Below are 17,267 nucleotides of genomic sequence, written 5' to 3' on the forward strand. Positions count from 1 at the left end.
TGAAGGAAATAGTCAGAGTGGTGGAGAAGGTGGAGAAGAAGAAAGGAATTTTCATTTATTTATTTATTTAAACGCGGGAAAAATTTTAGGCGGCCAGCTCAGGTCAGAGGGCTAGGCTAACTTTCTTTATTTGATTGGAGGGCTCGGTAGATTATTTAAATTTAGAGTAAATTATAAATTTCATCATTAAATTTTACTTTCTCTCATGTTTTACTCACTGAACTTTAAAAAATTTCAATTTTCTCACTAGACTTAATACATTAGTCACTCCACCATTAAATGATTAAAGGTGCTAAAACGATTCCATTTCAAAAAACAATTTTTTACCAAAACGATTCCAAATTTGTAATTGGCCCTTAATTTATTGGTTGGTTGCCACAAGTAAAAATTGCAACGGATCTTATCTTAATTTTGATATTTTAAATGGTGTAAATTAATTAAATTTAAAAAATATCATACAATAAATTTTTATAATATTTAAATTAATTTAGTCGATCGGAGAAAATATGAACTAAAAACTTACCATATCTATATTCTAATCAAATATGGAAATTATAAAATTTCTGAGCTAACTTTAACTCGTGATCCTCCTTTTTGTTGATGGTGTTTAAGTCATTAACCATTATTGATGTACAATATATTTTGAATTAATTATCAGTATTTGAATTATTAATAGATATATTTAGATTGAGTTTTGTAAAAATCTATTAAGGGGCGATCTTCCCAATTTAATTTGATGGCTAACATTAGAATTCAAACTCCTAATATTGTTTATGAAATTTAATACTTTATCTTACTAGACAAACTGATTGTTGATATTGATGTATATTATTATTGGACGGTGATTTATTGAGATACATAATTATGGAGAAAATGTTTTTCACCAGCAAGGTTAAAATCATTTGAATTATATTTAAAAAAGAGAAAATCGCCTCAGTGACCAAAAAAAAGTTATAATATACGATTTTAACCAACTTTTTTTGGATTTGCCAAAATGACCAACAAAATCGCAACGCGAAATAAAAATCGCAACGCGATCCCCAGAATCGCAAATCAGTTTCCAGAATCGCAAATCAGTTTCCAAAATCGCAACGCGATTCTTGAAAATCGCGATGCGATAGTACAAATTCGCATTGCGATTTTCCAAAATCGCAACGCGAATATGAAAATCGCAACGCGAACACATAAATCGCAACGCGTATCCGTAAATCGCAACGTGTATCCGTAAATCGCAACGCGTATGGGTAAATCGCAATGCGTATCCGTATATCGCAACGCGTATCCGTAAATCGCAACGATAATACATAAAATCGCAACGCGTATCCGTAAATCGCAACGCGATATTTAAAGCGCCATTATAATCGCTACGCGTATTTTATTTTCAAATTACAAAAAGAATATTAAAGACAAAATCCCGTAATCGCAACTCATAACCTAAAACCTAAAATCACAACTCAGTCCCATCTCCATCTCTCACTCTCTACGGCGAAGAAATCCGTCCCCATCTCCGAAGATTTCCGTCCCCATCTCCGGCGAAATCCCTCACAACCATTCACGGTCAGAAATCCCTCACAATATTCAGAAATGGAAATCAACCTCCGAGGGGTTAGTTTTTTAATTATTTTTATTGAAATGTTTGCATTATTGTAGGTTTTTCATATTGAAACTGATGATAAGTTTACTGGTCATTTCAATAATAGATTAACCATTTCACTTAGATTTCATTTCGCGTTACGATTCTGTCGTTGCGATTTTCATTTCGCGTTGCTATTCTCTCGTTGCGATTTTCAAGTTAGTATTTGTCTTTGTCTTTGTTCTGTCTTTGGTTGAAGTAATGCAATCCATTCAAGTTTCAATTTGCAGAGAGTCGCAACGAGATAAATGAAAATCGCAACGAGGGAATGACTGTCGCAACGAGAGAATCGCAACGCGAAATGGAAATCGCAACGAGAGAATCGCAACGCGAAACCAAATCGCATTGCGATTTTCATTTCGCGTTGCGATTCTCTCGTTGCGATTTCATTTCGCGTTACGATTCTCTCGTTGCGATTGTCATCTCGCGTTGCGATTCTCTCGTTGCGATTTTCATTTCAACCAAAAGACAAAACAGTGTTGCAAATTTTAGTTTAAAGAATAAACTACTACTTTTTATGTTTATTGTTTTTGGTATATCTTCACAGGTAGTTTTTGGTATATCTAACTTGGTATGTTTATTGTTTTTGTAGAAATTTTTTTCGGCTCAATTGACCTTGAGAAATAAAGTCAGCCTGGCCACTACAATTGCAAAGAAGCTTTCACCTGCTCAAAGACAATTGTTTGAGGAAACCTGCTTCGGGCCATGGCTGAGAGTACAGCATCCGGGTGGAGATGCTAATTTGACCCATTTGTGGCTTCAGACCATGACATCAAATCTACCCGACAGTATACAACGTGGTGAGGAAGAGATATGGTTTCATTTTCCACCAGCGTATACTTGCTTTGGGCGGAAGGAGTTCTGCTTAATCACTGGTCTACGATTCGGACACGATGATGTAGGCCGGTACACTCGTCATATCGCCCGCCCATCATGGTTATCCGGGTTTTTCCGGATGAGTCAATGGAGAAGCCGAACCTACATGTCGACGACCTGAAGAAATTATTTAATAAGAAAGCTGGTTTCACTCGGATGGAAGACGTCGATGTTGTCCGAGTATGCCTTCTACTACTTGTGTATGCCGGCTTTTTAGGCAAGAGGCCAGACAACCTATTCATCGGGAGCTAATAATATTGGTAGAGGACCTGAATGCATGGAATCTGTTTCCGTGGTTCGTATATATGGAAAGCTACCTGGACTAAGTTGTCGTCTGCCTTTGATGACCGCAAAGTTTGCGGGGCGATGGGTCCAAATACACTTTGTCAGCTTTGTTTGGGCCTTTAAGGTAAGAATTTCTATATAATGTTTCTAAATTATAATTAATTATTTAACAATTACTAATTTTGTTATATATGTTTGTAGATTTGGATATTCGAGGCTTTCCCCAGCATGCGTACATATGCAATAAAAACGTCAAATGATATTCCCGGGCTATTTCCTGGAAGAGGAAACTCTGTTGGATTGGGAAGACTTAATACCATATGCCACAATAATAATGTAAGTTAACACAATACTTTCATATAATATATAAACAAGTTATTAATAGTAGACGTTTAACTTTGTTTGAGTTTTTATATTTTAGGAGGCCAACATTCCATTACAAAGACTGACACCCACGGAGGAAGAGCTTGCCACTGATTGGTGGCAAGCTAGTCAGAATTTTTTGATGGCACGGATGATGAGCAGCATCCACTTCCTCCAATTCGAGAGCCATCACCTCACCTAGAGCCATCACCCGATCGACCGACTATACATCTCTAGAACGAGAGCCATCACCTATCCCGTCACATCATCGAGCCTCTTCTCACCATCACCTCATGATAGGCGACCGGCAATATGCCACGACTCCTATCTCCCTGTTCTCCACCTCCCCAACGGGATGAGTCAAGGGAGTTACGTGATGAGGTCAATGCCTTGCGTGAGGAGATCGGTACTACGCGATAACGATGGTGCATGGCGTGTGGGAGGTGTCAACTTTACGTGGTGAGGTTGCCTCTACGTGAGATGATAGTATCGTGCAGAATGAGGTTCATACTACGCAACGAGGTAAGTTTAAGATTTTCCATATTTAACTTAATGATAAATTTACTCGTAATTTCACTTAGATTAGCCATTTCACTTAGATTGCTTAGTAAATTTGTTCGGTTGCTGCCAATTCTGCTAAACTGTGTATTTTTAACACTGTGAAATAGTATTTCTTGTTTTGTCTTTTGGTTGAAAGTAAATTTGTTCGGTTGCTGCCAATTCTGCTAAACTGTGTATTCTTTAACACTGTGAAATATATTGTCTTGTTTTGTCTTTTGGTTGAAAGTAAATTTGTTCGGTTGCTGCCAATTCTGCTAAACTGTGTATTCTTTAACACTGTGAAATAGTATTTGTCTTTGTTTGTCTTTGGTTGAAAGTAAATTTGTCGGTTTGCTGCCATTCTGCTAAACTGTATTCTTTAACACTGTGAAATAGTATTGTCTTTGTTTTGTCTTTTGGTTGAAAGTAAATTTGTTCGGTTTGCTGCCAATTCTGCTAAACTGTGTATTCTTTAACACTGTGAAATAGTATTGTCTTGTTTTGTCTTTGGTTGAAAGTAAATTTATCCATTCAAGTTTCATTTGCAGAAGAAGAAAGTTTACTTTCGCAACACGAAACTTAAAATCGCAACGCGAAACCAAATCGCAACGCGAAATGAAATCGCAACGACAGAATCGCAATGCGAAATGAAAATCGCAACGACAAGATCGCAACGCGAAACCAAAATCGCATTGCGATTTTCATTTCGCGTTGCGATTCTTCGTTGCGATTTTCATTTCGCATTGCGATTCTGTCGTTGCGATTTTCATTTCGCGTTGCGATTTTGGTTTCGCGTTGCGATTTTAAGTTTCGTGTTGCGAAAGTAAACTATTTCTTCTTCTGCAAATTGAAACTTGAATGGATTGCATTACTTCAACCAATAGACAAATCAAGACAAATACTACTTCAGGTATAGTTTGAAACATATTTTTCTTTGTTATCTGATGCATTTTGTGAACTATGATAGAATAATGACTTGGGTGAATACAATGCAAGTTTGAAACATATTTGTCTTTGTTTCACTGTTTAAATATCATGTCTGTTTATTTACTGATTTTTGTATTTAATTATTTAGCGGCCCGATAGAGTGGATGCTTTACGTCGGGTTATGCTTGCACGACGGAGTTCACGCATCAGACAGCGTGCACGTATTAAGTCTCCGTACACCCCAATAGTGCGAAGACACCGCAAGAAGAAGCCCGACTCGCCTGTCATCCCTCAAGAGTCCACTCCTATCGTTGAAGAGGCCCCCATATCATTCCTCGAGAGTCCCCTCCCACCGTTCAAGAGGCAACTGTCATCGTTGAAGAGGTCCCTCCCACCATTCCAGAGCCCGATTCACATGGGGTAATGAAGTATTGAGAAACCCCCACCGGTTCCGGACATGATGGATGAGAGTTGGCTCTCGTATGAGTTACCGGCCAGTACCATACCGGTATCTGAAGAGGAGAGGGAACAACTACCGGACACAATTTGGATAACACCCTTTGGGCTAAGACCGCAGTGATTTTTATCTACATGAGCGGAGCAAGGGGTGTTTCACTGACATATGCAAGCTCACCGATGATATCTTTTGTTGCTTGAACGGCCTTGGTGGGGCGTATTTAGGGGTCGAAGACAATGGCTATTTCGATGGGGGGGTAAGTCTTATATTTTTCTTATATTTCAATTTGATTAATTTTTTTTTAAATTTATGTAAGTCACTATATGTCTTTTTTTGTAAAACAGCATATCGATGCGTGGGTGACACGTCTTCTAATAATAAGAAAACTTAAGAAAAATAAAAATATACGATCATAATGCCGACGTCTTTTCACGCCGTTCACTTGAAGAATGCACGAGATGAATCATTTGATTTGGGCAATGGACAAACTAAACTTTATCCTGCATGGTGGGAGGTCGATAAGGTTAGTATTTATTTTAGATTGAGTTTAAAGGTTTTATGAAATAAGTGCGCAAATGAATGAATTATTACTTATGATTGCAGGTGTTTCCCTGTTTTGGAACGTAAACATTGGATTCTCGTCGAGCTTCAGCTCCCATCCCTTAAGACAATAGTGTATGACAGCATGATAAATTACATATCATTGGCTGATTTAAGAGATGTTATTAAGGGATGGAGCTCTCATTTGGCTAAATTCTTGGATGCGATCAATTATTGGACTCGTTCTGGAAACAAGAAGCCAAAGAAGCTCAATATTACAGTTATTAGAGACGAGACCGCGCCACAACAAACGAGCGGAGCCAGAGGAGATTGGGTCCTCTCGTATGCTTGGCGTTGGAGCGTTTGACGACGGGAAGCATCAAGTATCTACCTCCCACGATAGAGATAAAGTTGCAGTAGGCTTGTGGTTTCGGCATATATGGCTAAATCGATATAGACGCTGCCTACCTGCATCCGCGTTATAAAATGTCCATAAACAATTGGTAAGTTTATATACTTATAAATGAAAATGTTTGGTTAGTAATTAGATTCAATAATTTGCGTAGAAAGTGTTGTTTGAACAAATGTTTGGTTTCTGCAGGTTAATCTCAGAAGTGAACTGCGTGAAAATGTCGAGCTGCAAAAGTTGATTCAATAGTTTAATTGATTGTTTTTTGATTGTTTAATTGATTTGTAAAGTTGATTCAATTTTTGATTGTTTAATTGATTTGTAAAAGATGATTTGTAAAAGTTGATTTGTGTAATTGATGCGAACATAATTCTTATTCTTATTTGCTTGTTTAATTGATTGAAATGTAATGGTTGATTTTGTTGATTTCAATCTGCATTATGTTGAAGGCAAAATGACTATCGCAATGCGAATGAAAATCGCAATGCGAAATGAAAATCGCAACGAGAGAATCGCAATGCGAAATGAAAATCGCAATGCGGAAATGAAAATCGCAATGCGTTTTAATTTCGCATTGCGATTATCTCGTTGCGATTTTCATTTCGCATTGCGATTTTCATTTCGCATTCGATTCTTTCGTTGCGATTTTCATTTCGCATTGCGATTTTCATTTCGCATTGCGATTTTCATTTCGTATTGCGATTTAATTTCGCATTGCGATTATGTCTGTTCGATTTTCATTTCGCATTGCGATTTTCATTTCGCATTGCGATTCTCTCGTTGCGATTTTTATTTCGCATTGCGATTTTCATTTCGCATTGCGATTCTCACGTTGCGATTTTCATTTCCGCATTGCGATTTTCATGTTGGGATTTTCATTTCGCGTTGCGATTGTATTTCCGTGTTGCGATAGTCAAATGCATGCCTAATAGTGATAACAACTGAATAACAAAGTTGGTTAAGTCAAAATGGTTGGCCTGAGTCATTAATTCAACTGCAAATGTTAAAAGTTCACACATAAATCCACATAATAACGTTTGCATATGAGCTTTTGATGGCAACGTTTACATATACACATAAATGTTAATGTTAAAACGTTTACATAATACAACTGAATAACACGTTTACATAATACAAGTTCACACCATATGCTTTGGATTTTGATGAGATCCATTTTGGTAGAGGAAAGATGATTTTGATGGCACTGGTGATCCACATGTCACCTTGTATGACCACTTTCCTTGCACCGACTACATGTCGATCTCTTCTTCTCTCACCCTTAACGGTATACATCGTGACTTTTTGGTCGGCCAGGTAGCCTTCTGTCCATGGCTGGTGGCAAAACTGTTGTAAGTCATCTGGTATGTCCCACTCAGAAGGATGTGGAATAGGGTAGACAATCTCGGCATAAGTCTGTCGATAAACTTCTGTAGTGTAGCAATCCATAGCGTATGCGCTTGAATCTCTTGGTTTAAATGAAGAGCAACTTTTATAACATGGCCACACGGATAACCAGATGTTGCCATTTCATACAACTACACGTCTTTGCATTTAGATCGACTAGCCCATTTAAGTTATTATCCAGTACTTGAAACAAGTGTTTGACATGTTTCAACTCTCCATGACGTTGACTTCACACACGTTTCGTTATCTTTTTTCAGTCCATGTGTAACACGATGTTCCATGTTCCTGGTAAATTTAAATAAACATACTTAGTAAAATAATAAATATGATAAGTTACGAATTCAAAGAAAATACCTGCATGGTTTCTTTTCTGTAGTACCACTGTTGAATAGAGGCTCGAAAAACTCCATTAACATATAATGGGTAATTTCCGGGAATGACGACTTAGAGCGTTGATTGATTCTGCACTATTAGACGTCATGAAACCATATCTTGCTCCAAGTTGATGTACTCTTGACCATCTTTCAAACCCGCTCTTCTATGTTTGAGCACACTGAGGCAAAACACGTCTTCACAATTTATATGCTTATTGAAATCCACTTCCCGATAAGCTTTTACAGCCTTCCAGTATGTCCATTTGTGCTTTTTTATACCAGCAGACCTTGATTTTAGATTTCTATACAAATGAACACCACAAGTCCATGAAGCATCTGGAAACACCTTCTAACAGCGTTAAAAGCATCTGGGAAACACCTTCTAACAGCGTTGTCAATTGAGTTTGCCCTATCGGATATGATTGTCAGATTGCTAATAGGACCTATGCAATCCCTAAGATGCCCATAAACCATGTCCATGAATCAGAGGTTTCAGATTGCCAACCCCGTAAGCTATTGGCAATATCCATTGTTAGCATCCATGGCTACTGCTAATAAGTTTACTCCAAGGTATCGACCTTTCAAATGTGCTCCGTCAACTATAATAACTGGGCGCATGCAAGTAATAAACGAACGAATCTACAAAATAATATACACAAGAATAATCATTTAAATGTGAAATGCATGTAACTAACAAAATGAGTCAACAAAATTATTGATTTACTAACCGTAGCACCAATGGCGATAAACAGCAACTCAAAGCGTCCATCTCTATCTGTTTTGATATGAGTTACCGACCCAGGATTTTTCAGCTTTAAATTGTGACAATAAGCCAGTTGGGCAAACGATGCTTCTGGCGACCCCCTCAACATTCCAAGGCATACATTTGGCTCTCCAAGCTTGAGAATATGATATACTAATCTTGAACCGAGCATTCATGTCAGTCATAATTTCATGTCCCCGATATACCCTGCCATTCAAAACATTAACTCAGCCAGAAAACCACCCAACACCTTTTTGTTTGCCTGTCTATGGTGAGGAAAAACTTGGGTTCTTGACATGTATGTTTATCAATAAAGTCCTAACTGAAACATTTTGCAATCTTTATTCTCTTTGCAATCATACGCCACTACAGTTTTTGTCAATCATACACCTTGTTTCGAAACGATCTTTGCTTGATTTGTTAACTTTTAGTTGATAGCCATCTTCCACATTTCGTATAAAGCTATCTTCAAGTCTTCCTTTGTATCAAAACAATCATCTTTCTTGATACGAAAACTTTTGTGTAACAATCAACTGCTTTCTTTATCAACTCTTCTTCCGTATCTGAAGTAATTCTGGCATATTCCAGTTATACGCCCGTGGCATTTTCTTTTCTTCGGGGACTTTTTCTTCTTCTTTTCTTCTTCAGGATTATATGAATTACAGAATGGATGTTCAACATGTTCATTCACAGTCGTAACTTCCTCCTCATTATCATCAACATTACATTCTTCGGCAACGGCTGTTTCATCATCAAAATTCGGGTATTGACCAATATCAATCATTACACGCATGGTCTGTTTCTTCTTCTGAAACATCATCAAAATCCGTATTGACCAATATCAAAGTCCGGATATTGACCAAGACCAAATTTCGAATACTGACTAGTACTCACAATTTTTTCTGTTGCTCATCATCGCTAACTGGTCAATACGAAACCGGAATTTGGTGCTGAAAGTTGATTGGGATTTGGATTAGAGAAAGGTTGTGGGTTTTGAGAAAAACTTAGTTGATTACTACCCTACTGACCCAACAATACTACTTCTAGGTTCAACACATACATGTAATCATCTGTGAAACACTAATGTAAGCAATGAATCGTTCAACATCTTCATTGTCGGTTAACAAATAAACTTTACCATTTCTCTGATAAGATAGCCTAAATCCACTTAGGGGCTCTAAATTCAATTTATTTGAAACACTAGCATTAGAGTTTCATAAGTTAACTTTTGTAAAGACAATTTTAGTTGAAGATTTATGGGTAAAGGCATATTGTAAAACACCATTAACATTATCCCATGACCTCCAAAACACAAATCTATCCAAACATGATCAACATTAGATGATTTCATGGTTGTAACTAAACAAACGAGATGCGAAACTAAGACCTGTTGCCGGATGGGGAAGGATGTCGTTGGATATAGGAACGGATGTCGCCGGAGAGAGTGATAGATGGAGATGGAATGAGTTGCGATTTAGGGATTTAGTTTATGATTTCAGTGTTATATACCCAAAATTTCAGTGTTGTGATTTACGATTCTCGTTGCGATTTACGGATTATCGTTGCGATTTACAGATTCTCGTTGCGATTTACGGATTATCGTTGCGATTTACGGATACGCGTTGCGATTTACGGATTATCGTTGCGATTTACGGATACGCGTTGCGATTTACGGATACGCATTGCGATTTACGGATACGCGTTGCGATTTACGGATACACGTTGCGGTTTACGGATACGCGTTGCGATTTACGGATACGCGTTGCGATATACGGATACGCATTGCGATTTACCCATACGCGTTGCGATTTACGGATACACGTTGCGATTTACGGATACGCGTTGCGATTTATGTGTTCGCGTTGCGATTTTCATATTCGCGTTGCGATTATGGAAAATCGCAATGCGTAATGCATCGCGATTTTCAAGAATCGCGTTGCGATTCTGGAAACTGATTTGCGATTCTGGGGATCGCGTTGCGATTTTTATTTCGCGTTGCGATTTTGTTGGTCATTTTGGCAAATCCAAAAAAAGTTGGTTAAAATCGTATATTATAACTTTTTTTTGGTCACTGAGGCGATTTTCTCTTTAAAAAAAGTATGAATCCCAATATATATATTTGTTTTTTTAAATATAAGTGAGCCTAAAAGGGAGGAAATTACAAGAAGGAATATAAAGAGATCCCAGTCCAAGGCATTCGTGGGGCAGTTGTCAAAGATCCATTAACGCCACCATCGAGCTTTGTCAGAAAATCAGTATGCTTCTCGTGGAATAAGCTTGAAATCAACATGTCAATCTCCATCAAATAAGCAGAAAATACCTCCGACCAAAGCCAGTGGACTATCAACAGAAGCAGATGTAACCAGTTCAAAAGCTTCATCACCTGCAATCTCATTTTTTTTATTATAAAAATTATTCATTCACCCCCTACAAAATTTAAAATTTTATATATTTACAATTGGAGTCAACAAAATTTGAACTTGAAAAAGTTCAAACATGAGGGACGGGTGGAGTAATTGTCCCTTTACAAAATTTAAAATTTTATACACTTTTTATTGAAAAAGTGTTTTTCTCTCCCTCAATTTTTATAAGTTCGTCTACTCTTAAAATGACTCCTCTAACATAAATTTATACATTTGTCCCTGAATTGGATCAAAACCTACACATTTTCTGCATCACACCACACAATAAAATACATGGTAAAGTACACAAATGATTCCCTGACTATAAGACACTGCTTTACTGAATCAATCGGCAATTAAAAGTTACAAAATGATCAACCGGTTATATGGTATTGCTTTGTTGTGTCCATCGAGTATTAAAAGTTACAAAATGGTACTCGACTATTCATTATTTTCAAACTCGTTCTTTTTCATTAAAAAATTAACGATTATCTAAGATGGATGTTAACATGCTAACTGATAAATAATAGTCGTTGGAGATTATGATATCATATTTTATCATATCTCAGAGCGTCTAGCTCAGACTGTCGTAAAATTTTTAACGGAAAAGGACCATCTTGAAACATAATGAACAATCAGGTGACCATTTTATAACTTTTAATAGTCGAATAACTTAACAAAGCAATACCCTATAGTCAGAGGATTATTTTGTAACTTTTAATAGTCGGGGGACTCAACAAAGCAATATCCTATTGTTGGGGTACCATCTGTGTACTTTACCCTAAAATATAATTAAAAACAATTTTGTAAGAAAAAGAAATCAAATTTTGATACCCACCAATTCATGGAACTAATATGGAATTACATAAGCTTGATACGTAACAGCATCACCAATCATACACGGTAGAATCTGGGTTGTGATCCTCACAAAACAGCAAAAATATCTGCTTTACGAACTGATAAACCAGTGCAAATGTGAAAATTAATGATACACAAGCACCCAGTCATACTAAGAGCGCCACGTATCGTCTTCCCAAACCACATCCAATCTCGGACTTTCACCTTTTATTTCCCAATTCCAATGGCTTCCCTGAACCCATTTCTCCACTCCATACCGACCCAGAGCAAAGCTTTTCATCAGTCTCGTTTTGGTTGCCTTTTTTTCTCTTATCATTCATCCCAGTCCTCTGCTTTCAAAGGTAGTATCCTTTATGCTTTTACTGTAGTAAGTTATAGTAGGAAAAATGATGCAGTATTTGCTTGGGAATTAGGATATTGTACGGTTCGATGTTTTGAACGAAGTTTTATAGTGATTGAATTTGTGGGTATATCTTATATGTTCTTGATATGCCTCTGAATTTGCATTTGCTTTGTGAAAACCTGGCTGAAATAAATACCCCTCAAATGGATTTTCTATTATTTGAAGCTTTGTGGAAGAGAGTTTGAATTTTCTTTGGTCTTATGCAAGCTGAGAAGATTGTATTCTACTTAAATTTGTTCATGGTATTTCAGGTGAACTGAAATGGGAGTCCACTTGTTGATAAAATATGAACTTGAAGTGTTTTTTTCTTTTGCAAGTTTGTTGTATGTTAATTGTTGAACTGCTGTTTTTTACTATTTTGTGCATATAAATGTCAAATTGCTGATTTCCAGGTGAACAATTGATCAACGAGGTTTAATAGTGTTATTCGATTGGACTAACTTCTCAGTTTTCGCAAAGTAGAGCGATGAAATTCACAATTAGATTGTTTTCTTTTCATTTTCTATTGCACTCTGTGGTGGTTGGTAGTTAACTGAAGTAAACTTGTCCTGTGATAGTATTACATTCTTGACACACTTCACTGTTATTCTCGATATCCTATTGTGTGTATAGTTGAATTGCGTCTGTTTAGCTTTCAGATTTTAACAAGGTAGTTGTTTTATTTCTTTATTTTTTTGAAATGAAATTTTGGTCATACTCGGTTGCATTTGTGGACTTAAATAGTTGAATAATTCAATTGCTTTTGTTGCGGCGATTTGTTCGTTTATCTTTGCAGATGGCAGCATCATCGGCATGCCTGCTAGGGAATGGTTTGTCTACCCACAGAACAAAATCAAAGTTCGGTAAAGAATTTTATGGAAGGAATATTGCATCTACCCCCAGCATCTCATCGTTGGGTAGGAGATCAAATGGTGTCCTTGTAAAGGCAACTTTAAAACCTAAACAGCATGAAGGAAGAAGGGAATTTTTACGGTTGTTACTTGGAAGTGCTGGAATTGGAGTTCCAGCTTCACTAGGAAATGGGATAGCATATGCTGACGAGCAAGGGGTTTCTTCCTCGAGAATGTCCTACTCTCGGTTTTTGGAGTATTTGGACAAGGACAGGGTTAAAAAGGTGGATTTGTTTGAAAATGGAACAATAGCTATCGTGGAGGCTGTCTCTCCTGAGTTGGGAAACCGTGTTCAACGAGTTCGTGTGCAGCTTCCGGGACTCAGCCAGGAGCTTCTTCAGAAGTTTAGGGAAAAGAACATTGACTTTGCTGCCCATAATGCTCAAGAAGACTCTGGTTCGCTGTTATTTAACTTGATTGGCAGTCTTGCATTCCCACTAATCTTGATTGGAGGGTTGTTCCTTCTTTCAAGGAGATCATCTGGAGGAATGGGTGGTCCAGGTGGGCCTGGCTTTCCTCTTGCCTTTGGTCAATCGAAAGCAAAGTTTCAGATGGAGTCCAACACTGGTGTGACATTTGATGATGTTGCTGGAGTTGATGAAGCAAAGCAGGACTTCATGGAGGTTGTCGAGTTCTTAAAGAAGCCAGAGAGGTTTACTGCAGTCGGGGCTCGCATTCCTAAAGGTGTTCTTCTCATTGGCCCTCCTGGAACTGGAAAGACCCTTCTTGCCAAGGCAATTGCTGGTGAAGCTGGAGTGCCATTCTTCTCCATTTCAGGTTCCGAGTTTGTTGAAATGTTTGTTGGTGTCGGTGCCTCTCGAGTTTCGTGATCTTTTCAAGAAGGCCAAGGAGAATGCCCCATGCATTGTCTTTGTGGATGAAATTGATGCTGTTGGACGGCAAAGAGGAACTGGTATTGGTGGAGGGAATGATGAGAGGGAGCAAACTCTCAAATAGCTTTTGACTGAAATGGATGGTTTCGAGGGTAACACAGGTATCATCGTAATTGCAGCAACCAACAGGGCCGACATTCTTGATTCTGCCTTGTTGAGGCCAGGACGGTTTGATAGACAGGTAAGAATATATAATTATTGTCTGTATCATTATTATGTCTGGAGAACAAAGTAGTCAACATGAAACTTTGGTGCAGGTCACTGTCGATGTTCCTGATGTCAGAGGCAGAACAGAGATACTAAAGGTTCACGGTAGCAATAAGAAGTTTGGTGCTGATGTATCATTTGATGTTATAGCCATGAGAACACCTGGTTTTAGTGGAGCAGATCTTGCAAATCTGTTAAATGAAGCTGCTATATTGGCTGGCCGACGCGGCAAGACTGCGATTTCATCTAAAGAAATTGATGATTCAATTGATAGGATCGTGGCCGGAATGGAAGGAACAGTTATGACAGATGGAAAGAGCAAAAGCTTGGTTGCATACCACGAGGTTGGCCATGCCATATGCGGGTGAGTGAAATAAGAGCATCTTAATTTACTTTTGGTGTTTATATTTTCACATCATTTTTCCATGTGGAAGTATTGGTAATAATCTTATATGATATGCCCATTGCCCATGTTTACCTGCTTGTGACCGTTCTTGCTCCTCACTCTCTGTTGATCGTGTACCCCTTAAATGGTGTTTTCAGCTCTCATTATGCATGTTTGTTCATATTATCTGTTAATACTGTCAGCTTTATATTCGAATGACTATTTAGAAACTTATGATCGTTCTTTACCTTCATGTCTCAGAACTTTGACACCTGGTCACGATGCTGTTCAAAAGGTCACCTTAGTTCCTCGTGGCCAGGCACGTGGTCTTACCTGGTTCATTCCTTCAGATGATCCCACCCTGATCTCCAAGCAGCAACTCTTTGCAAGAATTGTTGGTGGACTCGGTGGCAGGGCGGCAGAGGAAGTCATCTTTGGTGAACCCGAGGTGACAACTGGTGCGGCTGGTGATTTGCAGCAGATTACTGGTTTGGCTAAACAGGTAATTGCACATTTCTAACCTTCCGTTTCAAGTTTAATTTTGAACATCCGTAAAATTCACGAGTCATTTCGTGCCGCTTAATGGGTTTTTATTAGAAATCGTGCACAATGAGTTCATTATATGCATAAATTTTCATAGCATAGCGCATTCTTTTTTCTTCAAATACAATGCTCAATCACCACCGAGTAGGTGCCCTAGTTGTTGGTGCTAGTGTTAAGCTTATTATAGGTCGAGTCCCTGTTGTCGGATTACCTGCATATCTCTGGTTTTGCCCCATTCCATGAGTTTCCTTGGAGCCATTCGATCCAATTTTAATTACACTGTGAATCGATCTCTATGCAGATGGTGGTGACATTTGGAATGTCTGAAATCGGGCCGTGGTCCCTTATGGACTCATCGGCCCAAAGTGCAGATGTCATTATGAGAATGATGGCAAGAAACTCAATGTCGGAAAAACTTGCTGAAGATATCGACACCGCTGTGAAGAGGCTATCAGACAGCGCTTACGAGATTGCATTGAGTCACATAAGGAACAACCGTGAAGCCATCGACAAGATCGTCGAAGTCCTCCTCGAGAAGGAAACGATGAGCGGGGATGAATTCAGGGCAATCCTGTCGGAATTCGTTGAAATCCCAGCTGAAAATCAGGTCCCTCCTTCGCTACCCTCTCCGGTCTCGGTTTAAGCAAGAATCGTTAACCGGTTGTTCGAGTATTTCGCTCTGTATGCTACACACTAAATTTGCGGTCCTCCATTATATGCAAGTAATTAGAAAATGTATACTGATTTGAATTTATGAATGAGAAAGTGGAATAGTTCTTGAGAGCCGGACTAAAATGGCAACGAGGGGACCTTAGGGATGGGCTTTAGTTTACTTAAACCCGATCCGAATAGTACATCTCTTTACCCATATTTGATTAGGAAAGTTTCATCCGACTGTTTGCTTTTTATATAAAAGTTTATATACAAATATATTTACATATAATTTATTTGATTAGGTAAAACAAGAATTTATTTAAAAACCATAGAGGAGTATTATTGTAATCGTTTCAAAAATATATATGGAGTAGTTATAAAACTATCTCTGGCCGGATTAATATGTTTCCGTCCGATTTCATTCTTAAAAGAGTTTATCTAACCCCAAATTCAAATTGGAAAAAGAAGTGACTGAATCAAAATTACTCGATTTTGTGTCCAATGTCTATCCCTAAATGGGGTAGATTTTTTATCACTCTAATTTCAGTTTAAAAAATCGGGTCTTTTTTTTTACCCAATCAGGCATAGTATAAGCATAAATGATCTCGATTTGATCCCAAAATTTACTCCAAAATAATCAATAAAATGTTCTTATAATTTTAAAAATATATATATATGGAGACGGGTGAATTTCACTTTTCAATCCATTTCTAAAAATTTTAACTGTATGATCTATCAAAACAAAATCCAATCTCCTCCAAACTAGAGAAATTTGTCATCTCTAAATCTGAACAATATTTAAAAGCCTTCGAATTTAACCCGATTATTATTTTTAAAGAAAAGAAAGGAGTAAATAAATTTAATCGGATTTGAAATAATTATTTATAAATTAAGTTAATTTGTTATTATATCAAGAAACTATAATACATAAGTCTATATATTTTTTACTGAAAATTTCAGTAAATAGACTTAAATTTCTAATAATAATAAGGGTAAACTATGTGAATAGTCCCCTATGTTTTCTGTCTGACCGACTTTGGTCACCAATTTAAAAATTTAGGGGAAATTGTCCGTAACGTTATTGATCCGTTCGATTTTAGTCCCTAATGTTATCGATTCGTTCGATTTTAGTCCCTCATCCGTTTACTCCCGTTCAAATTTAGTCCGTCAACAATGTTAGAGACTTAAACAAAAGGGGGTTAACGAAAAATAATAACAGAGGGACTTAAAGTGGACGGATCGATAATTTGAGAGACTGTTTATCCTTAATTTTTAAAATTAATGACCAAAGCCGGCTAGGTCCTAAACAAAAGGAACTATTTGTATACTTTACCCTAATAATAAAAATAAATATATATCATGCCTTACAAGTTAACACACCATTAACTGAGCTTCCTTCCACCTTTGTTTATTAACCCTAGCAATAAACTCTTCAACTCTTTTATTAAGCTCCTCAGCAGG

The 17,267-nt window shown here is 37.6% G+C and overlaps 1 pseudogene; it reads left to right on the forward strand.

The window, feature by feature from the left end:
* The first annotated feature begins 11,935 nt into the window (after positions 1 to 11,935).
* Positions 11,936 to 15,937, forward strand: LOC120160462 (annotated as a pseudogene).
* Positions 15,938 to 17,267: the final 1,330 nt, after the last annotated feature.

The sequence above is a fragment of the Hibiscus syriacus genome, unplaced genomic scaffold, assembly GCF_006381635.1.
Source record: "Hibiscus syriacus cultivar Baekdansim isolate YM2019G1 unplaced genomic scaffold, ASM638163v2 tig00111392_pilon, whole genome shotgun sequence".
Classification (NCBI taxonomy): Eukaryota; Viridiplantae; Streptophyta; class Magnoliopsida; order Malvales; family Malvaceae; genus Hibiscus; species Hibiscus syriacus.